At 37.0% G+C, this 27,539-nt stretch overlaps 1 long non-coding RNA gene across 1 annotated transcript; it reads left to right on the plus strand.

Moving 5' to 3' along the window:
• The first annotated feature begins 1,935 nt into the window (after positions 1-1,935).
• Positions 1,936-17,790, plus strand: LOC122318647. Its single transcript, XR_006244888.1, has 3 exons — positions 1,936-2,180; positions 2,264-2,458; positions 17,626-17,790. It is a non-coding gene; the product is annotated as an uncharacterized LOC122318647 (long non-coding RNA).
• Positions 17,791-27,539: the final 9,749 nt, after the last annotated feature.

A 27,539-nucleotide genomic window follows, 5' to 3' on the forward strand; every position in this document is an offset into this window, starting at 1 on the left:
TTGCTTGACTAAAGCTTTTGAAGAAAGATTTTCTTAGATCTAAATACTTAGAAACTAGAAGAAGAAAAACATTTTCTATTCTAAGAAAGTTTGGATTTTTTGTAGTTTAAACCTATTCCAATGGCTTTGATATTTTTATTTGAGGTTCCTAAACCTCTTATATACATGTTAGGATGTTAGTTTGAAGATATTTGATGTTTGTTTCAAACATATGAATGTTTATGCAAGAGGATATTTGGTTAGGCCAAAGGATTGATGGTTTTATCTAAATCCATATTTTTGTTGATTTTTAAGCATGTGATTTTGAGTTTAAAGCTTGGATCTGTTTTAGGACACTTTTTTAAACTATGTGAAGTTTTGGTTTGAAAATCTAATCTTTTTAAGTCATGGCTCAAGTGGTTGATCAAAACTAGTTGAGAAACAAAAATCTGTTTTTGGACTTAGGATGGAACCAAAAACTCCAAGTGTTGTTTTGATGATTTTGATGATCTTTGCTTGATGATTCAAAGCATGTCTATTCTTAGGAATATGTTAATTCATATTTGAAGCAAGATTTGGATTTTTTAAAGTTATTGGAGATGCTTTAAAATAGATCAAACCTTGTGATTCAAGGGTTTGTATTTTTAATTAAAAAGTTTCAATCTTTTTACGAAAATTAATGCTACAAAAAAATCTCCATTTTCTAGTGTTTATATTTCCAGTGTATTTGTATGCGTCGGTAAATATATATTATTACTGGTGCTTTTTTTTTTCCCGGAGTTTACATTGTTGTGCCAATAAAAATATGTAATTGTTCTGGCATTTATAAAATAGCCTCTAATTTATTAATTTTGTGGCAGTAAATAATAAGTTTTTGCCAGCATTTGCTGGTAAATATATAATAGTGCCGGTAATTTTTTTGTGCCAATAAATTAGAAGTTTTGCCAGTGTTTACATTGTTACGCCGACAAAAATATATAATTGTTCAAGCGTTTATAAAATAACCGATAAATTATTAATTTCACGTCACTAAAAAATAAGTTTTGTTGGCATTTACATTTGCAGCATTTTTGTATGTGGCAATAAATATAAATTATCGCTGACCTTTATTTGTTGTTCTGGTAAACTGAAATTTTTCTAGCGTTTATATCATTACCCCAATAATTATAACGTATAACCATTCGCAAAAAATTTATTAGTTTTGTACGGGTAATTATATTAACTTAAACTTTTATTTTTATTTTAAAATTATATTGTTTAGATTTTAAACAATTAAAAAAACATGTGCTTAATGAATTTCCTCTTATATATTTTCTTATATAATTAAATTCCTTATTTTTTAATGTTAAACCCATTTCCCTCTTTCAAATTCCTGAATAATAAGATTGTGGTTTCAAATCCTAATACATGACGTCTCTTTTAAATTTTTATACGTGTTTGTTTTTTTGGTTTTTAGAAATTTGGGGAAATTGATTAAAAAAAAAAAAGATCTAAAATTTGTTGTGCTATTGACGTGTTATCTTTCAATGTTGTTCACCAAATATTATTATTATTTTTAGAATCTAGCTAAGTAATATTTTGTATTTAGTTATTATTATTAAATTATCTTTCAAGCCAAATAAAAGTATAAAATCTTAGAAGGTTAAATGTGTTTAATTATATTATTTAAAATTATTTTTTTAGCATAAATATAATGTTAATAATAAAATGGATAAAATTGTCAAAAGCCAAAGAGGTTGAAAATCTCAACTTGGCGCCACGTACACTCAACTCCCTCTCAAATTTTTGGTCAAATTCAAAGTTCCCTCTCTTGTGCGTACAAGCACATCAAGTCTCTCTCAAATTTTCGGTCAAAGTCTTCCCTCTTTTGCGCAAAGGAGTTTGTATATTTCCTCGAGCAGGTACCGCTTGTAGTCTCAAAATTATAGTTGAAATTTATCTATAACAATAATTCTACAGCCAACCAGCCTGCAGCCCTGCCGCAGCCTTGTGCTTGATGTGGCAGTTTATTTTAAAATAAAAAAACATAAGTAGGAAATGAAATGCGTGAAATATGAAAAATTAGAGAGTAAAAATGAAATGTGAAATATGAAGAGAGAGAGTTTGCATCTTCTTCGTTGTGCATCTTCTTCGTTTTGGGTCTAACTTCTCATGAGCTTCTCCAAAGCTATCTCTAAGGGTCTGTGGGAAGAATATTTTTTGTGAGATTCTTGAAACATTTCTTTTTTCCCTTAGATTTCTTTAGAGTTTGTTTTAAATATTTACTGAAGTGGATCTGTCACAGGCCAAAATGTCAATGAAAGTTGAGCTTGGGAGCATCTCTTCATGTTTGCGAAACCAGAGAGTGGGAGTTGATCTCTAAGTCACAATTGAAGTCTTGGGTATCTCTAAGGTTTGCATTCGCATTGGATGGTGATGATGTGATTCAGTTTTTCAAAACCTAGGAACGTTGCTCAAGCCGATGCTTCTATTAAATTTGGTTAGTGAATATTACTTTTTTTACATGGATATTTGAAATGAATTTCTTTGGGGTATTTCATTGAATGGTTGCTTCGGTGAAGTAGATGGGCTTGGACTCCATTTTGAAGTGGCTGTAGTGTTTGAATGGCATTTCTTCAAGTGCTTTTGCTTTGAACAGCAAGATAAATACTTTGAAAATGCTTTCTTATCCAGATATGCTTTCTTGCCTTTTAGATTGTGGACTTTATGGGGTTATTGATACATGGGGTTCCAAATTTAACTTTTTTGGTCACCTTTTGTTTTCCACTTTGATAACTTGAACGAAAAATATGATTTTTAGGTAAAAGGGATTTTTCTAAGCTTTCAAGTTTGCGAACTTGCGATTGATACTAGCTCCTCACTGGCTTTTTGGATCTATGATATGTTTATTTGTTAAGTGAATTTGTTTCTACAAGCATCAAGAGCTCTTAGTTTACAATTTACACAATTTTCTATTCCAAGAAAGTGGCAATAGAATAAATATGTTGTTGTCTCATTCGTTGGAAAAATGCTTGTAGTGATGGGGTTTGGAAAGGTAGGATCAGAAGTTGCACGGCGTGCAAAGGGGCTTGGTATGCATGTGATCACACATGACCCATATGCCCCAGCAAACCGTGCTCGTGCAATAGTGATGGAAGCCTCACTCGTACTCAAGTGTTTATGGTCATGTTGCGCGAATGAATCAAGGATTAGCCTAAGGCAACACCAAGATCCGAATGGTTGAAATATGAGAATTAAGACTAACTCAGACTAGCACTCAATTCTCAAAAATTGGTTGAGAATTTCTTACTGAAAAAATAGCATAATAATGAATTACAATACAAACTCGAAATAAATAGTACTATGGTTCTGCTAGTCCTCCCCTAATCAACTTCTTTTAAGATCACAATCTAATAACAAATCAAACTCCTAAAATTAAGGGAAACAATCCCAACAAACTCCTAAAATTAATGAAACAAATCTACTAATTAACAAATTGATAAAATCTCTAATTTCCTCCAATCCAGCTAATCTCCAAAAATTAAGGGATTTGCCTCATCCTCATCCCCTAAAATCAAGGGATTTGCCTTCCAACATGATCTCCTCTAGGTACAATCAGTTGACCCTTCGTGGCCGTGCCTTGCGTGCCCAAGACCCCCTCATCCAAGCATGCAAGCAACCTAAAGCTGCCTTCCTAGCCTCAGCACACCTAGCCCTTCTAGTGGCATTGCAAATGGCCCTTTTCGCATCTCCATCAATACTCCAACCCTATCCTCAAGGTCAAGTTCTGGAAATAGCTCTTTGAGAACTCAAACACTCTCACATGTAGCATCCTCAGTTGAAAGTCCTCCCCATTGAATCAAGGCTTCAGTTCTCACTTGGCTGCCCTTCCTCACATGCCTATACTCCAAGATCTTCTTAGGTTTAATTGCTATCCATCCCTCTTTGTCTGCCATGGACAATTCATTCACCAGCTTTGTTGGATCTCCAACCTTCCTCATTAGCCACAAAACATGAAAAATAGGATGAATGTGAACCCCGTCCGATAAGTCCAGCTTGTAAGCAAGCTGTCTACACTTCTCCAACACTCGGTATGGGCCAAAATATTTAGCTCTCAACTTGCTCAATGATACCTTGGACAGTGCCTTGTACTCCCTTGTTAAGTACTTGAGAAAGACCCAATCTCCTAGTTCAAAGGACTCCATCCTCCTTCCCATGTCAAAGTGCTTCTTCATTTAGTCTTGAGCATGTACCAAATTCTTTTTGAATTCTTTCAAGACCTCATCTCTCTCTATAAGCTCCACATCCACCAACTCATTAGGTGAACTCCCAACTTCATAGGCTACAAGCACTAGTGGTAGCTTTCTATAGAGAATCTCAAATGGTGTCATCTTGATTGATTAATGGTACGAGGTGTTGTACCAAAATTCAGCCCAAGCCAAATGCTCCTCCCACTTCTTCGGATATTGGTGCACAAAGCACCTAAGTTATTGCTCAAGAGTCTGGTTACTCAAGGGTGATAGGTTGAACTTCAAGCCAATTCCATTCCATGCATCTTGAAGTACTCCCTCCAAAAATTACTCATGAACACTCGGTCCCTATCCGTCACGATGCTCCTCAGCATATCATGGAACTTCATCACATGGTCCACATAAATTTTAGCAATAGTCTTGGCCGTGTATGGATGCACCATTACAATGAAATGTGCATACTTGGTCAAGCGGTCTACCACCACAAGCACCCGATCACATCCATTGGAAAGCGGCAACATCTCCACAAAATCCATGGTGACATCCTCCCAAGTGTGAGTAAGGATCAGTAAAGGTTGCATCAACCCCTTGGGTTTGCTACTTTCACTCTTAACCCTTTGGCAAGTGTCACACCTCCTAACATACTCCCTCACATTGCCTTTCATGCCATCCCAATAGAACAAGTTTGTGACGCCCCTAAATCCCCATGCACGGACACGGGAAAATCGAGACGTCCGGATAATGACATCACGGGTCACCAACCTAACGACGTGCCGAGTGTGTGTAAAAGCAATGAATGTGCACGAGAAACACGTAGCGGATAAGCAAGGTCAATAACTAAGTACTAGAATTTTTCTTGTTTAATACAAAGCTGTTCAAAACATACATAAATAAATATTACAAAATGCAAATATATTTTTAAACCGAATACAAAACATAACATCAGCATCCCGACGGAGCCGCATCCTCGGGCTCAGCCTCCTCCTCCTCATCCTCGATCTCTGCACCAAAATCTACGGTACCAAAAATGGTGCCGCAGGTAAGTGAAATCTAAATACCACCAGATAAAAACATATAGAACTCAAACAATATGCATGAAATGATGCCAATGCACAAACGGCGGCAGATCGGAGCAAAAACTGCTCGGCTTGAAGGTAGATTTCCGGCTAAACGGCGGCTCCGTTGGTGGTGGAATTTTGTGGGGTGGTTCACCGGAGGTAGGGAAAGATTTTGTGGGGGTGGTGTGCCGCACGGTGGCCAGCGGTGGCGGTTCTGGGAGGTTGGCCAAAACGACGTGAGGGAGAGGAGAGAGAGAGAGACGGACGGGGGGGTATCGCGCGGGAGGGGAGGGAAAAAGGAAGAGAAAAAGAAAAAGAAAAAAGAAAGAAAAGAGAAAAAAGAGAAAAAGGAAAAAGGAAAAAGAAAAGATGGAGGGAAGAAATGAGGTCCAATCCTCACTCCGGAAACCAAAACAGATCCGCCGAAAACGACATTAAAAACCGTAAAACGACTAAGGTTCTGCTTGGCCACTAAGAATTTTCAGATGAAGATTTTGAGTTTTAAGATAAAATATTAAAATATTATATTTTAATATTATTATTGTTTTGGGATTTGAAAAAGTTAAGAAAAAGTTGAATTATTTATTATATTTTGTATTGGGATTCGGGAAAGTTGTAATGATGAGATGAGAATTTTGAGTTTGAGATGAAAATTTTAAGTGGCCAAACACAACCTAAATAAAATAAACACCGCATCAAATAAATGAAAACCAATTAAAATACATTAATTTAAAATAAATAAACCAATATATTAATTAAATTAAAAACAACCATTCAGTGAAAATACACGTAAAAGCGGGTCATCACAAAGTTAGCCACCCTTATCCAAGTACGGTACACACCCGAGTGTCCCCCCTCCTTGGTATCATAAAAGTGGCCTAAAATCTTCCTTTCAGATCTCTCATACTTGGCACCACTACTCTCTCCTTATACTTTAGAAGCCCATCCCGCATCTTATAGTTTTCTACTCCCTTAGCATCCACATCTAACTTCTCCATCACCTCCTCGCACCTTAGATCAAATTTTATTCCCTCTCTAATCTCATCCCACACTCCCCATGAAGGACCCTAAAGGGCCTCCAACACCTCACCATCTTCCCTCCTAGATAGGGCATTGACTACACAATTCTTCCTACCCAGCCTATACACCAATTGAAATTCAAACCCAAGCAACTTAGATACCCACCTTTGTTGATCCAAAGTAGTGATTCTTTGCTCCAAAAGATGATTCAAAGGTTGTTGATCCATGACTATCAAGAGCCTTTGTCGCAACGAATAAGGCCTTCATACCCTCACAACCTCCATGTTAGCAAGCATCTCCCATGCATAAATACTCCACCCTCTCTTTTGAACATCGAGGGCCTTGCTAATGAAGGCTAGTGGCCTCCCTTCTTGTGTCAATACCACACCTACCCCCACATTGCTTACATTCATGTGTAACTCGAACACCTTCTCAAAATTAGGCATAGCAAGAATGGGTGTAGTTGTCATGACCTTCTTCAAAGTTTCAAATGCCATCTCCGCCTCTTCACTCCAAACAAAATTATTCTTCTTGAGCATGTTGGCGAGTGGTCTTGCAATAGAAGCATAATCATTGACAAACTTTATATAGTAACCCATGAGCCCTAGAAAGCCCCTCAATTCGGTGATGGTCTTCGGTTTGGCCAAGCCACCATAGTTTCAATCTTTCTTGAATCCACCATGACCCCCTCATGTGAGATCAAATGCCCCAAATACTCAATTTCTTTTTGGCCGAATGCACACTTGGACAACTTAATACAGAAAAAGTTGTCAAGTAGCACCCACAAAACAACCTCCAAGTGCTCCAAATGATCCTCCCATGTCTTCAAATAAACAAGAATATCATCGAAAAATACCAACACATACCTCCTCAAGTACAGCTTAAAGATTTGGTTCATGTATGCTTGAAATGTTGAAGGAGCATTGCATAGACCAAATGGCATCACCAAGTACTCAAAGTTGCCATTGTGAGTTCAAAAAGCCATCTTGTGAATGCCCCCTTCATGCACCCTTATATGATGGTACTCGGCCCTTAGCTCAAGTATGGAGAAGAACATTGAACCTCCAAACTCACCCAACATATCATCAATGGTAGGGATTAGAAATCTTTTCTTGATGGTAGCCTCATTCAAGGCTTGGTAGTCAGTGCAAAATCTCCATGTGCCAATCTTCTTTTTCACCAAGAGAATGGGACTTGAGAATGGGCTAGTGCTTGGGCGGATGAGCCCATTAGCCAACATCTCGTTGACTTACTTTTTGATCTCGGTCTTTTGGTAATAGGCATACAGGTAGGGGGCCACATTAACTGCCTTGGCTTCCTCTTTCAAATGAATGTGGTGGTCAAATTCCCTTGAGGGTGGAAGTGTCTTTAGATCCTCCATCATCTTGGAAAACCTCCCCAATAAACCCCTCATGTCTCTAGGCACCTTGGCGCCTAACTCCATGCCCTCACCTTCCACTTCATGCCCCTCACTCAGGCCCCTCGGTTGTGAGGTCAATGTGATAGCAAAACATTGGCTTCCCTTGCCTCAAGATCTTCTCCATCTCATTAGGCCTCACGGCCTTACATCCTCCTTTCTCATTCATTCTCACAGTCACCCATTTGCCCCCATCATAAACTCCATAGTCATTTTTCTATAGTTTAACACTATCTTCCCTAGCTCCTCTAGCTATTGCACACCCAACACAACGTCCAACCTAACAATAGATAAAGAATATAAATCTACAACAATCTCAAGGCCTTGGGTTTTCAAACACACCTTCTTATATGCTTGCCTACACATCAACTTCTCCCTGCTAGCTACCTTGACCTCAAATGGAGTGATAGAAGTCATAGGCAACCCCAAATTCTCAGCTACTTTTATGTTGATAAAGTTCAAGGATGAACCATTATCAACAAGAACCGTCACCTCTATCTTTCCAATGTGGGCTTGTGTTCTCATAGTTCTAGGTCCCACAACACCTGCCAATGCATGGATTGAAATGTGAGGGTCTCCCCCCTCTGCTTTCCCTAGTTCTTCCTCATCTTGCCCTTGCTCTTCCTCCCCTAAGTCTTCCTTATCTTCCAACTCCATCTCAATGAGAAAGATTTGCTTCACCTTGCATTTGTGACCCATTGTGAACCTCTCATTGTAATTGAAACAAAGTCCCTTCTCTCTTCATCGTTGCATCTCTTCCCATGATACCCCCTCTTCACACCCGAGGGTAGTGGTTTGGCTCCACTTGATGCACCTCTACTAGGGCTTCCTGGTGAGAAGTCCTCGCGAAAAATTTTGTTTGCACCAAACTTGGAAACCATTGGGGACCTAGTTTCCTTACCTCAAAGAGGCTATTTTTCCTCAAATCTTGGAGTTGATCCTCCTTAATCCGTGAAATCTCCAAGGCTTGCATTAAGGTCTTCGGCTTCTTAAGCTTTACCTCCACCACCAATTCATTCTTCAAGGCCTTCTCCGACCACCTGTGTACCCATGTAGACAAGTATTCGAACTCTTTTTCATAATCCCTGAAAGATCCGATTTGTTTGATCTTTGAGAGATTCTCGTGGTAGTCCATATACTCGGTTGGCCCAAACCTCCCCAAGAGCTCCTTGACAAATTTTTGCCATTTTAACTCCCTCTTTTGAGCTCTATAGGTCTTCCTTATCTATTGTCACCATTGGTTTGCCTCTCACTCAAGGAAGTAGGTGGCATAGGACACCTTAGCATAGCTCTCCATGTAATTGTGCTTGAAGTACTGCTCGTCCCTACTGACCCAAGTGTTCAGATCATCTCCATTGAACTTGGGAAAGTCCATTTTTGATTTGAGCACTTCCCCCCTACAAGCGCCTCTTCTCTCACCTAGGTTTCCTTCTTTCCTTTCACTTTTCTCCATTGATTCCTTATTGGGGCTTGAGGAATCTTGATTAGATGAATCTGAATCCTCCACCCTCTCATGGTGTTGACTTTTTCTAGACCCCACGGAACCCTCAGCACTTTGGGCACTTCTTCTATGGCTCCTTCGATCTCTATTCCTCCTTTGGTCCACCAATTGGAGGAGCACCTCCTCTAACCTTCCAAGCCGTTCATTGGTGGTGGTGTGTTGTGCCTCCAAAGTGGCTTCAAGGTTCTCAATCCACTCCCTATGCATTAGTTGTCGATCAACCATGATCTTCCTCCTTTGCTTCCTCTCCACGGGTTGGATGACTCTTAATGAAAGCAACAATGATAGAAGCCTTACTTGCACTCAAGTGTTTATGGTCGTGTTGGGTGAATGAATCAAAGGTTACCTCGAGGCAACATCAAGATCCGAATGGTTGAAATATGAAAATCAAGACTAACTCAGGCTAGCACTCAATTCTCAAATATTGGTTGAGAAATTCTTATTGAAAAAATAGCATAATAATGAATTACAATGCAAAACCGAAATAAATAGTACTAGGGTCCTACTAGTCCTCCCTTAATCAACTTCTTTTAAGATCACAATCTAATAACAAATCAATCTCCTAAAATTAAGGGAAACAATCCCAACAAACTCCTAAAATTAATGAAACAAATCTACTAATTTACAAATTAATGAAATCCCTAATTTTAAGAATCAACAACTGGGTCAACTTCCTCTAATCTACCTCATCCACTAAAATCAAGGGATTTGTTTTCCAACATGATCTCCTCTAGGTGAAATTTATTAACCCTTCACTACAACACAAGGTTTGGACTTGAATGAACCTTGATTGGAGGTGGCTATGTGACATAAAGTGGAGAATAGTGAGAGGCAAAGGACTACCTACTGAGATATGGAGGTTAATGGGGTGGGTTTCTCCATCTCATCAAGGCACTATTGGGTACAGCCAAGGGCCGTGAATGGTCTGCCATGTGGGGGAGGAAAATTCTTCAAGAAGCTTTTCCAAGGTGGCCAAATTCGTGGGCCTTGGTGGGCCTCAACCAATTGGGCTTCAATTTGGGCTTTAAAGGGGGTTTGGTTAGGGTTTGAGATGCTATCAAGCTCAAATCCAATTTTTCTTGACCCAATCAAATTTCCAAGGTTTAAAAGGTTGGATAATGATGTCATAACAAGGATTTGAGAAGTTAATAGCATGTGAAAGTGATTAAACACAATGCTAGAAATTATATCAAAACGGGTTTGAAGGCCAATTTAGGGTTTGGGGAAACCGTTTAGGGTTTCAGTTTCAACCAACCTTTTGGGGTTTCAATTGGATTCCAACCATTTAGGATTTCACTAGGGTTGAAACCCTCTTTGATCTGGCTCAATTTGGTTGATCATATGAAAAAGATTTTGCTTAAGTGGCATGATCTTACACCTTGATTTCCTTCACAAATCCATCTAATGGTTCCTCTTTATGCCAAGTGTCTAATACCATTCACTATGTGTGGCTAAGATCTCTCCAAGTGTCCAAATAAAACTTCTTTAACCTAATTTGGACATTCCACTCTGTGATTTTAAAAACACTGCACTTAGTACACTTATCGAGGTTACTATTCACTCCCAAAAAATGCGTAATAAACTTAATACTGAAAAATCATAAATATTCCTATTAACCTACAGTGAAAATCCTTTACCAAAACTCAACCCTGAAGTGCCTCTAAAAATAATTTCACAATTTCGAATAGGTGTTTCGTCTGAAATTATGAAAATGAGTTATTGTACTATAAAATCCTAAATATTCAACTGAGTCTAGTGTCATAGACCATAACATATTCTGACACTTCTAACTAGTTCAAACAATTAAAATCTCATTTCTGGCACTATAGTGAGTGATAACACTGACTATGTTGATAGACTAAAACATTTGCGATTAGTCGATTCGTGAAAACTTACGGAGTTTTCACGAGATTCCTAAAGTCTATAGAAATTCTATCATTGAATTTCTAGCGGGCTGTTACATCCTCCCCTCCTAAAAAAAAGATTTCGTCCTCGAAATTGACGAAAGTACAAACATAAAACATGCTCAATAGAAGATGTTGCTTACCAAAACTACTGTTCATCATTGGACGTATCGTCACTAGTTGTATCCGGTGGAGGTGCATCGATGTCCAATGGCATGACGTGCTAAGGTAAACACATCATCCTCTGAATCATATACCACATTATCAAAATGACCTAGGTTGGGGCTACACGAACTCTTCATCGCCGTTTTCTGGCTCTTGACCCTTTACTAGCAAACGTCCGTGGTGAGTTGATGGCATAGATGATCCTGATGTTGCGGGCTCAGTGTTGGCAGCTACGGCATGCTCTTCTGCTGCTCTGTTGGACTCAGCTCCATCCCGTGCTGTCCTCGCTTTGAAGCTATCCCAGTCTAATCACATAGTCGAGTGAAACGGTGAGTAACGTTCTTCATGAGGTAACTCCTTCCTCTTGTAGTCCACACTAATCTTATCTATAACGATCACAAAGGTTATTACCTAAACTTAAGAAATTCTAGACTAACCTTCTAGGATACTAGATCCTTGCTTAAGTGAAATCACTTATTTCCTTAATGTCCAAAATCATCAATTTGTACTAGAATCCTTTCACAGAGTAGGTCAAGTCATACCGACATACTCTAAATCTAAAACTTCAAGTATTTGCTCAATTCAATTTGGAAGAATTTAATCCATGCACAATTGAATTCACTTTATCTATTTCCTCAAGGAATCCTCTTTGCCTAGGACTAGCTTACTCATTCATAATCACAATGAATCGTTCCTCCTTCTTGGTGGTACCTTGATAAATTATCAGCTATCAATCTAAACTCAAGACTTTCTCTTTTATGATTGGCATAGCTCTTTTATCCATCATGAGCGGCCTCTTATTCTAACTCTAAGCGAAAGGTTATGTTCATACTATTCACTTAAGTCCTCAAGACCAAGATTTTACTCTCATATATTTGTCTCCAATATAAGGGCGACCTATGTCTCCACAAACATAGTGCTTCACAAAAGAAAACCATTTAATTGCCGCAAGATAAAACTACTATCATAAGTGAATCCTACTAAGGCCAACACTTTCCTCAAACACTTTACTTTTCCAAACACAAATTCCATTGCATCCTCAAAATCAAAACAAACTCCAAACACACAGAATACAATTCCTCAACCTTGAATACCCTTCCTCATACTACTGATAGGCATACTATATCTACACTGGTATGAACAATAATACTCCTAATGAGAATTGTTACTCTTATCAAATAGGTAACAATTCGGCTTCCGAACTAAAATCTCATGCAAAACCACAATCAGCAACAACAAGAACTCACTTAAATCCAACAACATACAAGTTACAAACCTCAAAAACTTGTCATTACCCAAAATAACAGTAATGCACTAATACCATCAATTGCAATCCAATCAAACTTAACTAAGCTTAACAATATAGAGGTCTTAGTAAAAACTAGTGATGATGCCAGCTCCTTCAGTTCCTAGAGAGTCAACATCTGTGTGTCCCTGAGTGACAGCTTACAATCTAATGGGTAAGTGCACTTTCTGTTGTTGCTATGTCTAAGCATGTCGGTCAACAAGCGTACAACTTTAACTAATCCTCCATCCATCGGGGCATTCTGATTTTCCTTATTGATATCTCTCTCAAAGTTCCAAGGTATCCTACCGTAAGTCATGTCACTTTTCAAAACACACGAGTATACGTATTACAACCACGTACTATATCTCATACTTTGAGAAATTCAAGCCTAACAAAGACTAATTTTTCAAGCCTAATATTTGGTGCATTTCCTAAGGACATGTGGATTTATAATCCAGAGACGTATTACTCTAATACCACACTGTGACGCCCCCAGATTCCATTTGGGATCGGACAGACATCCGAAACGTCAGGACATACAACACAAGGTGATCTGCCATCGTTCCTGACATATAAGATGCAATGTTCCTAACATGCATCTAGCATTATGCAATATTCACAGCGGATAATTATTTTTTTTTTAGCAATACTATGCACCAAACTTATAATATCCCAAATAGTTAAATCATAATCCAAGCATACTTAACAAAATAAACATCCACGATTTCAGTATGAGTCTCAGAAGACTGTAATCTCAAAAACATGGGAGGCCAGACTCCATATTTACATTACCAAAATACACTATTGAGGAAGTTTGTCGAGTAACTCCTGTAACTCGACTAACGAGACCAGAATATTGTCCAAAAATTAACTATGGAAGCTATAAGCTTCACGTCGTGTCTACAGCGTCTAGGCAACCTCCTTCAATCTACCAATGTCTACTCCCTGCTTTGATCCTGACACATCACCTACCATTCGGGGGGAATAGTAGTTGGGACTACCACGGTGAGATTTGATTACAAATCTCAGTAAGTTAACAGGAAACTCCCACACAGGTTAATGATGCATGCATAGCAATAAAAACATAAATGCATAATTAAAGTTGTAAGTAAACATAACATAACTTGATATATAGCATGACATAACTAACATAACCTGAATTGAAACGTGAATCAAACTTGACTTGACATAACATGAACTTGAACTTAAAACATAACATGGACTAGCAACATAACAAGAACGTAAACTTGAAACATAACATGGACTTGAAACATAGTATGAACGTGAACATACATAACATAAACATGAACTTGAACTTAACATAAACTTGAGTATAACATGACATAAATGTGAACTTCAGATATAATGTAAACATGAACATAACATGACATGGACGTGAATTTGAACATAACATGTACGTGAATATAACATGACATGAACGTGAATTTGAAACATAACGTGAACATGAACATAACTAACATGAACATGAGCTTGAACATAGCATAAACGTGAACATAACATTACATGAACATGAACTTGAAATTTAATGTGAACATGAACATAACATAACATAAACGTGAGTTTGAACATAACATAAATATGAACATAACATGATATGAATATGAACTTGAAACTTAACGTGAATATGGACATAACATAACGTGAACGTGAACTTGAACATAACATAATAGCAGATTACACTCCTTCACCATAGTACTCGACAGTGCATAGCCTTGACTGCAGTACCAGTAGCGTGTATCATCCTTTTGTAGTACGGCAAATTATACTCATTCACCATAGTACTTAGCAGTGCATAGCCTTGACCACAGTACCAGGCAGTTCGTATTATCCTTGACCGTAACATATTACTTATTCTTAACTTCTTGACATAAATTTGGAACTTGTTCAATAGACTTAATTAATAACATGACCATATGGGTGCTACACGGGTTCCCTTGAGCCGTGTGTCCCTACCGATTACCGCATTACAACACAGGTATCTACACCAATCGTGAGTGCATTAATACGTACTCCACAGTTGTTGTGGCCCCACGTATTCTACGTATCACAATTGATGTGTCTCACATAGTTAATGCTCCATAGTTGTTGTGGTCTTATACTTCATGCTACACAGTTGTTGTGGCCCCATGAATTATTTGTGCCACACTTACTGCGAACACACATAAAATAAAATACGGCTTCATCGGCGTTAGTTCCTGGCGTGCTTCGGTGACCAGCTAGTTAGGCCCCATTTGCAACCTATTGACTGTACTTCGTCAACCTAGGGAATTTTACACTTATTTAGACACTCCAGCATGAGCAAAGGAGTTCCACTAGTATATTACCACATCCTAATACTTAGAGTCGTGATTGACATGAATAACTTAACATGAACATGATCTGACTTCTTTACTTAAGATGACATACTTGCAGCATATAGCAATACGTGATATAATAGATTGTGTAACAAATAAGTATTGGTGACAGAATAAATCATGCGTAACAGATAAACATGTAATGATGTGACATGGCATGACATATATGATAACATACATACTGATTGAGCTGAAATATTGCATGTTTTAGCTATTTAAAACTAATGTATTTTAAATTCTTCGTGACACTATTATTGGTTTTAGATGGAAAAATGGTTGATAAAGCATAAATACGAGTTGTGATTTTTAATTGATTGATATCATGTTTATACTTAATTTTATAATTATGATTTAATGGGACAATATTTCCTCACATATATAGTCTTTTTTTGATAATCTATTTTTCTTTTAATTTATTTTTGAGTGTTATTTCTTCTTCTTATTTTCAGTTTAAATAAAATTCAAATGAGATTCGGTTGGAACTTTTGACTAAAAGTTGAGAGGAATGAAGAAAAGGAAGGAAGTACTTGGCAGCTGAAAAATAAGACACAAAATGAAGATGATTTCTTTCTTACCTTGATTGTTCATAAACACATGCGATGAAGAAAATACTTTGCGGTGGACAAATACATACAAAGTCAAAGTCTAAAAAGGGAGCTAAAACGTAAAGGCATGTGGGCTGGAAAAAAATAAAAAAAGAAAGAACATGGAAGTACATGCCGTGCCGTGTTTGAATTGGAGGAAGTTTGCAACTTAAGGCAACTATTTATATATATATATATATGTGTGTGTGTGTGTGTGGCTGGACGGTAGAAAAAAAGGGTAGAGAAGAGATAGGAGACTAGGTGAGCAAAGGAGCCATGCTTGAGTTTCAAAGGAACCGTGTAGGAGTTTTCAACCAATGGAGACGTGCTGGAATTTGATTGTGCTGAAAAGTATTAATTTGATTAGAGGAAGAAGTTTGGCACCGACATGAGGCAGCTGTATATATATATATATATATATTGCTGGTTTATGTAGAGGAGGTGGACTGGGGGCTTCCCCCCGCTGGCTGGAGTGAGACTGGCTGGGGGAGGGAAGACGTGGAGAGAGAGCAGAAGAGAGGGTGAGTAGGGATGTAGCAAAGTTGTAGCAGAGTTAAGGTGTGTTTGGAATTGAAAGGAGGCAGGGACGTTCAAGTTGAAAAGGAGGAGTTGTGTTGTGCTGGAACTAAAAGTCGGTGCATGATGTGAAGTTGTTTTATTTTGTTGGGAGGAAGTCAGTGCAGTAGGTACTTGGGGAGTTTCTAGAAATAGAGAGGGTGAGAAGAGAAGGGTTTACGTGGGGGACGGGGCGGCTTCCCCCTCCTAGCTGGAGTGAGACTGGCCAGGGAGGGAAGACGTGGAGAGAAAAAGAAAAATAGAGAGAGTTTATGTTCAGGGGAGTTTTCTGGCGTTTCTTCGTGGCGGTCCATCGTTGAAGGGAAAGCTAGGCTGAGGAGAGGCTACGGAGGTGGTTAATTTTCTAAAAGCTGGAAAGACACAATTTAACGTAAACTCAAGCTGAAGGAGAGTTGAGAAGCTACTGGTTCTACGTAAACTCAGGCTGAAGGAGAAAGCTACTGATACGCAAGAACTGGGTTCTCTGTTTTCGGAGAAAGAAACAAAGTAGCTGCGGAACCAGTTTTCATTTTCGTATGGTTGAAACTGGAACAAAAAAGGAAGGGTTCTTAGACAGAGACGTGGGCTGGCTTGCTTTCGGGAGGTTAGATGTTGCACTTCAACGTTTGGGAGTCACGTTGCATGGGGACACTGAGCGTTGGAGAGAGCAGACGGAAGTGAGTTTGGAGCAAACGGAACGGACACCAAACGGAGTGGGGGTTTTAACTTTTATTTTATTTTATTTTCTTTTCAGTTTTATGTTATTGTGTGGTGTCATTGTATTTTATTTTAACTTTATCCTGAACAATATTTTTATAGCACTTGTGATGAACATTGTTGGCTAAATTTTCATACTAAGGTTAGCGGTGAAGTTTAATGATTTAAATATTATTTTTGGAACCACGTAAAATTTATTCTACGAGCTTGATCGATTGAAGGATTTTATTATTGGATATTTTGATTATCTATATACTCATCTTGATTCATTGTGATTTCCGTATACAGTGAATGCTTGAGGAATCCCTGTGGTATTCAAATAGATTTGTAAATGTTTTAATCATCAATCGTTCACGCTCAATCATAAGCGACTTTTTTTTTCTTGATCTTAAATGCTAAATCTTCCAATTAAACGGAATCATTATTCTAGTTTAATTGAAGTAAATCGATCGGAAACAATATCATAAATTATTAAACGGATCCTCGAAACCTTAGTCTTTCTCCACATCAATTCATTTTATCATTTTAGTTTGATTCAGTTATTTTATCAATCTTCATTTGATTGCACGTTTCTTTTAGTAACTTCGTTTCATTATCTAAATTTATTTTCTTTATCACAAAAGTGAATTCCTGTGGATTCGATCCTGTAAGATACTACAACACCTGTATACTTGCAGGTAAAACTGTACTAAATTTTTGGTTCATTAATTTGAGTCAAAGTTTAAGCGCAATAAGTTTTTGGCGCCGTTGCCGGGGATTGCAACATGTGATAATTAAAAAAAAAAAAAAGTAGTTTAGTAATCTTTTGCTAATTTTGTCTTATTTTTTTTCAGGTATGATTTTTGTTATTTTGACGGGAAAGAGATCAATTAACATTGCTCCCATATTCATATCAATTGAACACAAAGCTTATTGGGCAATCAAGCAATTTAATTTTGATGTGGATAAAGCTTGCTCTCTTTGTAAGTTTCAGCTTAATGAGTTAGAGGAAATCAGGAATGAAGCTTACGAAAACTCTAGCATTGCCAAGGAGAGAATGAAAATTTTTCATGACAAATATTTTTCGAAAATCTTTTGAGCCTTTCCAAAAAGTTTTGTTGTATAATTCAAGGCTCCATTTGTTTCCTGGCAAGTTTCGATCCCGATGGATTGGCCCCTTTGTTGTAAAAACTGTTTATCCTTTTGGGGTCATTGAGATAGAAAATCCAGAAAATGGTAATGTTTTTAAAGTTAATAGACAAAGGTTGAAACCATTTTTGGATGATTTTACTCCAGAGATTGAGTCCACTACTCTGGAGGATCCTACTTATCAGAATTAGTTTCTGATTCTTCATTGTATATACCGTATTTGTTTGTTTTGTTTTTCTTTCTTTTATTTTTTGTGTTTTTAACTTTGACAGAAATCTACTCCTTGTGTGCGCTTGAGTATCTCAGGTGACTTCTTTCCTTTAGGTTTAATCATTTTTGTCTTAATATATGTTCTGCAGTGTTTATCTTGCTCCAATTCATGCCTGTATAGCATACATCATCGAGCATTCAATTGCTGAACATTGAGGACAATGTCACATTTAGTTGGGGGGAGGGTTTTCTGTTAAAAATTTATTAGTACCTAAAAAAAAAAAAAATTGTGAGTTGCATTGAAACATAAATGATTAACACACACTTTTGGCATTTTTGTGAGATTTGAGTATCTTGGTGGAGTAGTTGAGCGGAATTATTTTGTGAAGATTTATTTTCAACCTTAAGCATAGAACATGACTTATGATGCATCATATTTTGTTGAGGAGTGACTTGAAACACCGGGATGCGATATCTACAAAAATGAGAATTAGTATGATTTGTATAGAATGAAAGGCAAGTTTTGAAAGAACATTTTACACATGCTTACACTTGTAATGTTCCTCATTAATGTTTATTGATTTAAAACAGGAGAAGTAAACTGCAGGACTACTGAGCCTTATACTAAAAAAAAAAAAAAGAAGAAGAAGAAAGAAATAAAAATAATAAAAAAAATAAAAATAAAATAAAAAAAGAAAAGAAAAAGGAAAATTGTGTAAGTTTTCCTAAATAAAGGGCTAGAAACAGTTACCCAAAACTTTGGGGGTTGAGTGTTCAACTTTTAAACAGAGTTGGCGTGAAAACTGCTAGTCCCTTAGGCTTTGAGGTAGTTAGAATCAATAATGATTAATCTTAAGGTTGAAAAATTCTATGATAAATCATGTTTATTAGTGAGGAACACACAGAGATTTAGCCACACACACATATCCAAGTTCTAAGATATTTGCCCTAATTCTATGTGAATAATTGTTGAGACTTTCCTTGTGGATACAACTCCTGGTGTTGAGAAGTCACGAATCGATTTTTTGTGAGAATTTAGAATTATGTTTGATTGTTTTTGTTTGAATTTCGAACTTTATGCGATGTTCATCTCAATTAATTTTCACTATTTTGCTCAAGGATTAGCAAAAAGCTAGTTGGGGGGTGTGATTGAGCTGAAATATTGCATGTTTTAGCTATTTAAAATTAATGTATTTTAAATTCTTCGTGACACTATTATTGGTTTTAGATGGAAAAATGGTTAATAAAGCATAAATACGAGTTGTGATTTTTACTTGATTGATATCATGTTTATGCTTAATTTTATAATTATGATTTAATGGGACAATATTTCCTCACATATATAGTCTGTTTTTGATAATCTATTTTTCTTTTAATTTATTTTTGAGTGTTATTTCTTCTTCTTATTTTCAGTTTAAATAAAATTCAAATGAGATTCGGTTGGAACTTTTGACTAAAAGTTGAGAGGAATGAAGAAAAGGAAGGAAGTACTTGGCAGCTGAAAAATAAGACACAAAATGAAGATGATTTCTTTCTTACCTTGATTGTTCATAAACACATGCGATGAAGAAAATATTTTGCGGTGGACAAATACATACAAAGTCAAAGTCTAAAGAGGGAGCTAAAACGTGAAGGCATGTGGGCTGGAAAAAAATAAAAAAAGAAAGAACATGGAAGTACATGCCGTGCCGTGTTTGAATTGGAGGAAGTTTGCAACTTAAGGCAACTATTTATATATATATATGTGTGTGTGTGTGTGGCTGGACGGTAGAAAAAAAGGGTAGAGAAGAGATAGGAGACTAGGTGAGCAAAGGAGCCATGCTTGAGTTTCAAGGCAGCCGTGTAGGCGTTTTCAACCAATGGAGACGTGCTGGAATTTGATTGTGCTGAAAAGTATTAATTTGATTTGAGGAAGAAGTTTGGCACCGACGTGAGGCAGCTGTATATATATATATATATATATTGCTGGTTTACGTAGAGGAGGTGGACTGGGGGCTTCCCCCCCCCCCCCCCTCTGGCTGGAGTGAGACTGGCTGGGGGAGGGAAGACGTGGAGAGAGAGCAGAAGAGAGGGTGAGTAGGGATGTAGCAGAGTTGTAGCAGAGTTGAGGTGTGTTTGGAATTGAAAAGAGGTAGGGACGTTAGAGTTGAAAAGGAGGAGCTGTGTTGTGCTGGAACTGAAAGTCGGTGCATGATGTGAAGTTGTTTTATTTTGCTGGGAGGAAGTTGGTGTAGTAGGTACTTGGGGAGTTTCCAGAAATAAAGAGGGTGAGAAGAGAAGGGTTTACGTGGGGGACGGGGGGGCTTCCCCCTCCTGGCTGGAGTGAGACTGGCCAGGGAGGGAAGACGTGGAGAGAAAAAGAAAAATAGAGGGAGTTTACGTTCAAGGGAGTTTTATGGCGTTTCTTCGTGGCGGTCCATCGCTGAAGGGAAAGCTAGGCTGAGGAGAGGTTACGGAGGTGGTTAATTTTTTGAAAGCTGGAAAGACACAGTTTAACGTAAACTCAAGCTGAAGGAGAGTTGAGAAGCTACTGGTTTTACGTAAACTCAGGCTGAAGGAGAAAGCTACTGATACGCAAGAACTGGGTTCTCTGTTTTCGGAGAAAGAAACAAAGTAGCTGCGGAACCAGTTTTCATTTTCGTTTGGTTGAAACTGGAACGAAAAAGGAAGGGTTCTTAGACAGAGACGTGGGCTGGCTTGCTTTCGGGAGGTTAGACGTTGCACTTCAACGTTTGGGAGTCACGTTGCACGGGGACACTGAGCGTTGGAGAGAGCAGACGGAAGTGAGTTTGGAGCAAACGGAACGAACACCAAACGGAGAGGGAGTTTTAACTTTTATTTTATTTTATTTTCTTTTCAGTTTTATGTTATTGTGTGGTTTCATTGTATTTTATTTTAATTTTATCCTGAACAATATTTTTATAGCACTTGTGATGAATATTGTTGGCTAAATTTTCATACTAAGGTTAGCGGTGAAGTTTAATGATTTAAATATTGTTTTCGGATCCACGTAAAATTTATTCTGCGAGCTTGATCGATTGAAAGATTTTATTATTGGATATTTTGATTATCTATATACTCATATTGATTCGTTGTGATTTTCGAATACAGTGAATGCTTGAGGAATCCCTGTGGTATTCAAATAGATTTGTAAATGTTTTAATCATCAATCGTTTACGCTCAATCATAAGCGACTATTTTTTTCTTGATCTTAAATGCTAAATCTTCCAATTAAACGGAATCATTATTCTAGTTTAATTGAAGTAAATCGATCGGAAACAATATCATAAATTATTAAACGGATCCTCGAAACCTTAGTCTTTCTCCATATCAATTCATTTTATCATTTTAGTTTGATTTAGTTATTTTATCAATCTTCATTTGATTGCACATTTCTTTTAGTAACTTCGTTTCATTATCTAAATTTATTTTCTTTATCACAAAAGTCAATCCCTATGGATTCAATCCTGTAAGATACTACAATAACTGTATACTTGCAGGTAAAACTGCACTAAACTTTTGGTTCATTAATTTGAGTCAAATTTTAAGCGCAACACATACATAAATTGTAGTTCCCTTACCCATCATATATATACCGTAAACTGATAGTAAGTCAGAAATTAACTTACCTGGATCGTTGCATTCTACAAGAATAAAGTGCAAAACACGAGGAGCTATAAGAGAGTATTCTAAAAGTTAAAAAATTTAATTATTAACAATTAAAAATGTGTAAAAAAGACAACTTAGAGTAAAATCACTATTTTACCCTCTACATGTGGGAAAATGACTATTTTACCTCTAACTTAAAGATTTCACATCTTAACTCCAAAAATTTCCAAAATTTACATTCCTTATGCAAATTTTATCCTAAACTCAAATATTAACTCAGAAAAATTTAAAACAAATCACAACTATGGAAAACACACTATGGCCGAAACATCCATAGTCTATTTCTCTTGATTTTTGTTGCAATTCCTTTTAACTTCAAAACTCATGCTTAAACCAAAATTTTGCAATAAGGATCTTCATATCCTAAGTTTAAAACCATACTTTAAACATCCATTTAGAAAAAGCTAATAATCAACACCAAACATTTTGTAAAAAGATCGAAATACTTGAATCACAAGTTTTGACTCTAAATCTAAACATCTCCAAGAATTCCAAAAAAATCAATCTTACTTCTAACATATTCATAACATCATCTAAGATCAACCGTGCTTTAAATCATTAAACTAAAGTCACAAAAATCACAAAAAAAATACTTAGAGTTTTTGGTTTTACACTTAGTCCAAAAACATAAACTTTTTCCTCAAGTAACTTTGATAAATCTCTTGATCAATAGCTTAAGAAGGTGAGATCTTTGAAATGAAGCATCACATGGTTAAAAATTTGTCCTAAAGAATATTCAACCATCAAACTTAAAATCACATGGCTAAAAATCAATAAAACATGGATCTAATCCAAAAACATCAAATCTTAGGCCTAACCGAAATCCTCTTGCATAGAAAAATCATATCTTTGAAAAAAATACTAAAAATTTTCAAAATAACATCTTAAAACGAAAATAATAGATTTAGAATTATCATATAAAATATCAAAACCTTTAGAGTAAGATCAAATATCGAAATATTCAAACTTTCTCCAAATAAATATTGCTTTGCCACTTCCAGTTTTCAAGTTTCTAGATTTAAGAAAATCTATCATCAAAAGCTTTATTCATGCAACAAAACCTCAATGAAAACTCTTAAACACATGCTGAAAACACTCCATAAAATGTTCGGACCAAGATATGTCCATTAGCTTGGTCAAAAACTCCAAAACATAATATACTCTCCAATTTCTAGCCCAGAATGACCTTTCCATGGTTAAAAATACTTTTGACCAACCAAATGACAATGTAATTATATGATTAATATATCTACGGAAGTTATACTCAAATAGAAACAACTTTTATGAAGGATTGATTGTGTAAAAATACCTTAAAAGGGTCGAAAAGCTCCACGTAAAAAGACCCAGAAATTTGCTCGAGAGAGCTCTTTTGGATTTCTCTCTAAGAACGGGCTGAAGAAGTGATGAAAGGGAAGGAAGTGTGTCTTGCACGACTCAAGAATTCTGGAGGGGGAAGATATGGACTTGAATGACCCTTGATTGGATTTGGCTATGTGACATAAAGTAGAGAATAGTGAGAGGCAAAGGACTGCCTGCAAAAGCTGTGAGGTATGGAGGTTGATGGGGTGGGTTTCTCCATCTCATCAAGGTACTATTGGGTGCAGGCAAGGGCAGTGGATGGTCTTCCATGTGGGGGAGGAAACTTCTTCAAGAAGTTTTACCAAGGTGGCCAAATTCGTAGGCCTTGGTGGGCCTCAACCAAGTGGGCTTCAATTTGGAGTTTAAAGGGGGGTTGGTTAGGGTTTGAGATACTATCAAGCCTAAATCTAATTTTTCTTGGACCAATAAAATTTTCAAGGTTTAAAAGGTTGGATAATGATGTCATAACAAGGATTTGAAAAGTTAATTGCATGTGTAAGTGATTTAATCAAGTGATTAAACACAATGCTAGACATTAGATCAAAAAGGGTTTGAAGGCCAATTTAGGGTTTGGGGAAACCGTTTAGGGTTTTGGTTTCAACCAAGTTTTTGGGGTTTCAATTGGATTCCAACCATTTAGGGTTTCACTAGGGTTGAAATCCTCTTTAATCTGGCTCAATTTGGTTGATTAGATAAAAAGGTTTTGCTTAGATAGCATGATTTTACACCTTGATTTCCTTCACAAATCCATCTAATAGTTCCTCTTTATGCCAAGTGTTTAATACTATTCACTATGTGTGGCTAAGATCTTACCAAGTGTCCAAATAAAACTTCTCTAACCTAATTTGGATATTTTACACTGATTTTGAAAACGCTGCACTTAGTACGCTTATCGAGGTTACTATTCACTTCAAAAAAATACGTAATAAAATTAGTATTGAAAAATCATAAATATTCCTATCAACCTACAGTGAAAATTGTTTACCAAAACTTAACCCCAAAGTGCCCCTAAAAATAATTTCACAGTCTCGAAGGTGTTCCGTTCGAAATTATGAAAATGACTTATCGCGCTATAAAATCCTAAATATTCAACTAAGTCTAGTGGCATAGACCATAACATATTCTAACACTTCTAACTACCTCAAGCAATTAAAATGGCATTTCTGGCACCATAGTGAGTGATAACACTGACTAAGTTGACGGACTAAAACCTTTGCAATTAGTCAACTTGTGAAAACTTACGGAGTTTTCACGAGGTTCCTAAAGTCTATAGAAATTCTTCCATTGAATTTTTAGCAGGCTGTTACAGCTCTCTTTGGTAAAAGAAACCTAAAGTTACTTTGGGTCTGTAACTGGTAATTTTTGGACAAGTAGAGTCCCTCTTGGAGCACCTATTGTCAGAGCCATTTCATCTCCCCTATTCCAATAAAAGTACATCAACTTTCCTGGAAACATATTCTTCCAAACAACATCCTTTGCTTCTCCAGATTTTATTTGACTTCTTTCATAGTGTTGCATCAAATTGCAGATATCGTCAGGAAATTACAAGGAAAACAAATTTTTTTTAATTAAAAAATTTCCCTAAAAAAAGTAAAATAAAACAAGTGCAGTAAACCCATTAAGAATATTAAGCATCACTAAACCATGTATACCCTCTGCATAGTCCAAAAGTAAATTTTTTTAGGTAATTGGGAGAATGTGACCCTCGAGGATCCGACCCCCGAATACACCCGACTGTAACAAGTATAAGTTAGCTAATATGATCAAAATTTTTTTCAGGATTACACGATGAGGCAAGCCTCAAAGAAGATGCCTCACCTTTTAGACTTGAGGTTTAGATCTTGTGAAGAGCACAACTTAAAGGATAAAGCCCTCATATAGCACCTCTTATGTTTGTGTATTGCACTAGGCCACTATTTCGTCTATTATCTAAAAATCCTAAGAACCCAAACCATCACCTTTTTTTCCCATTTTAGAGTGAAATAATACTTCATTGATATAAATATTCCCAAAAAACTCATTCGCTATTTAGAACAAACCCCACAAACAGAAACCAAACAGAAAATAAACAGGAACCCAAATAAATATTTAAAGAAAAAAGTTAATTCCAACGAGAGCAATCAATCAAAATGAACAAAAAACAATGCAAGAAAATCACAAGTGAAAAATGTAGATGAAGTGAGGGACCTTAAAGGTGAGAGAGACGGAATAATCATGCTTGAGGACTATGTATCGAACCCACGATTATAGGGAGACCATCGCAAATAGAGTGTTACGCCTAATCAGTGAAGAAGGAATAGGCTTGCTTTGAGGGTGAGTGCCTACATAATGTGAGAGAAGGAGAGAGAGATAGGGAAAGAGAGAAAATAGTTTGTTGTATTGATTTTTTGCATGAGGGAATTGTCCTCCAAATGCTTTATGCTCCTAAATTGTAACAGACAAACTCTAAAAGAGAAAGCTACTGTGTTGTGCAACAAACAAAAATGGCAGACTCCCTGACATGGGCTTAACATCATTCAATTAACTAGACAAGTCTAATCACAGCATTTCCAATGGGTATGTAAAACTCATGTTTCAAGAATCTTACCAAAAATGTTCGGCAGACTAGGTTTTGAAGAACCAAATCACATCATCACCATCTAAAGTGAGCGCCGACCTCAAAGATATATACCCACGACTTCAACCGAGACTCAGAGATCAACTCCCACTCTCTGGTTTCGCAAACATGAAGGGATGCTCCCAAGCTCAACTTTCACTTAGATGCTGGCCTATGACAGATCCATTCCAGAAAATATTTAAAATGAACTCTAAGAAATCTGAGGGAAAAGTGAAGAAATGTTTCAAGAATCTCACCAAAAATGTTCTTCTTGCAGACCCTTGGAGACAGCTCTGGAGACGCTCGGGAGAAGCTAGATGCACGACGAAGAAGACGCACAAGTCATAATGAAGAAGACGCAGACTCTCTCTTAGAGCATCCCCATTCGGTTCCCCATCCCCCCCATTTCCCTATTATTTGTTGAAAGTTTTAGGGTTTTCTCTAAAACCCTCCCTCCATCCGGTTCCCTAAAATGGGTTTCTAATTTTCGGGACGTACAGGAAATCCCCATCTTTGGGGACCTACTGTACATCCCCAAATCCCATTTCCCCATCCTGTCCCGCGTTCATCCCTCCCGATGGTTGGTGCTCCCGATTTCGCCTCTCCTGCTAGGAAATCGGTATTCTTCTTCTCATTTTCTCACCCCTGTTAATTTCTTGCGTGTTTCTTGGTGATGAAAGTGGAAATGCTTTGTGCGAAATGTTTGATCGGTGTGCAAAACTCATAGGGTTTTCTTGTGGCTATTTCCCTGGGTTATCCGTTTGGTTGATGTGAAAATTTATGGAAGGGTTGATTTCTTTTTTCCTGAGTTACCCGTTTGGTTGCTGTGAAAATAGACGATGGTTTCCTTTGATTTTTTCCTGAGCAACCCGTTTGGTTGCTGTGAAAATAGACGATGGTTTCCTTTGATTTTTTCCTGAGCAACCCGTTTGGTTGCTGTGAAAATTTGCTGCGGTTTGGTTGCATATTTTCTTGAGTAATCACGTTTGGTTGCTGGGAAATGAGATGAGGTTTGGCTTGCGTTTTGATGAATGGTGCCCCTGTTTGGTTGGTGCGAATTTCAGAAAATATTTGCTGCCCTGTTTTTCCTTCTGTGATTGTTTGGGAACCCCGAAAATCCTCCATGATGTTTCTGTCATATTTTCCTTTGGCTATTGTTTGGTTGCTGCGAAAATGTATACTCTTTTCCTGTGATGATTATCTAGCTCACATGTATTGTTTGGTGGGCCAGAATAGATTGTAAATTTTGAATCTTTGGTGATCGAAGTTTGGTTTTCAGTTGCTGTGAACATCTTTGCTTGAGAGAACTTGGGATCTACATTTTTTTCCATATCTTTTTCCTTCAAAGCATGCTTCTTGGGCTGCTGTTTCTTGGTCTTTCATATCCAATGTTGAATTTGCCCCTGAATGTTGTGATCTCTCTTCTAAATTCTGTTTTCATTATGCAATTTAAAATCATCTTGAATTGATGGATTTTTATTGGTGCTCCAATAACATGCTGCTATGAAAATGTTGCTCTTGGTCCTTTAACATGCTGTATTCAGCCCCTTTATTTTAGTCTCTTGCTCTTGTTTGTTATTATTTCCTTGTGTTTGGAAAATACATTTTAAAGGCTTTCGGACTCCTATTTTTTAATATAATTAGTGAGTGGAATTTCTCTCCACATAACTCTATATTATGGAAGGTATTAATAGCCCAACATGCTAATAACTTTATGCTTGAATTGATGGAATATTGCAACTGTCCTTGGAATAAAATAGTTTGCTCATTTTGATATTTGGCGTT

The sequence above is a fragment of the Carya illinoinensis genome, chromosome 8 (genome assembly GCF_018687715.1).
Source record: "Carya illinoinensis cultivar Pawnee chromosome 8, C.illinoinensisPawnee_v1, whole genome shotgun sequence".
Lineage (NCBI taxonomy): Eukaryota > Viridiplantae > Streptophyta > Magnoliopsida > Fagales > Juglandaceae > Carya > Carya illinoinensis.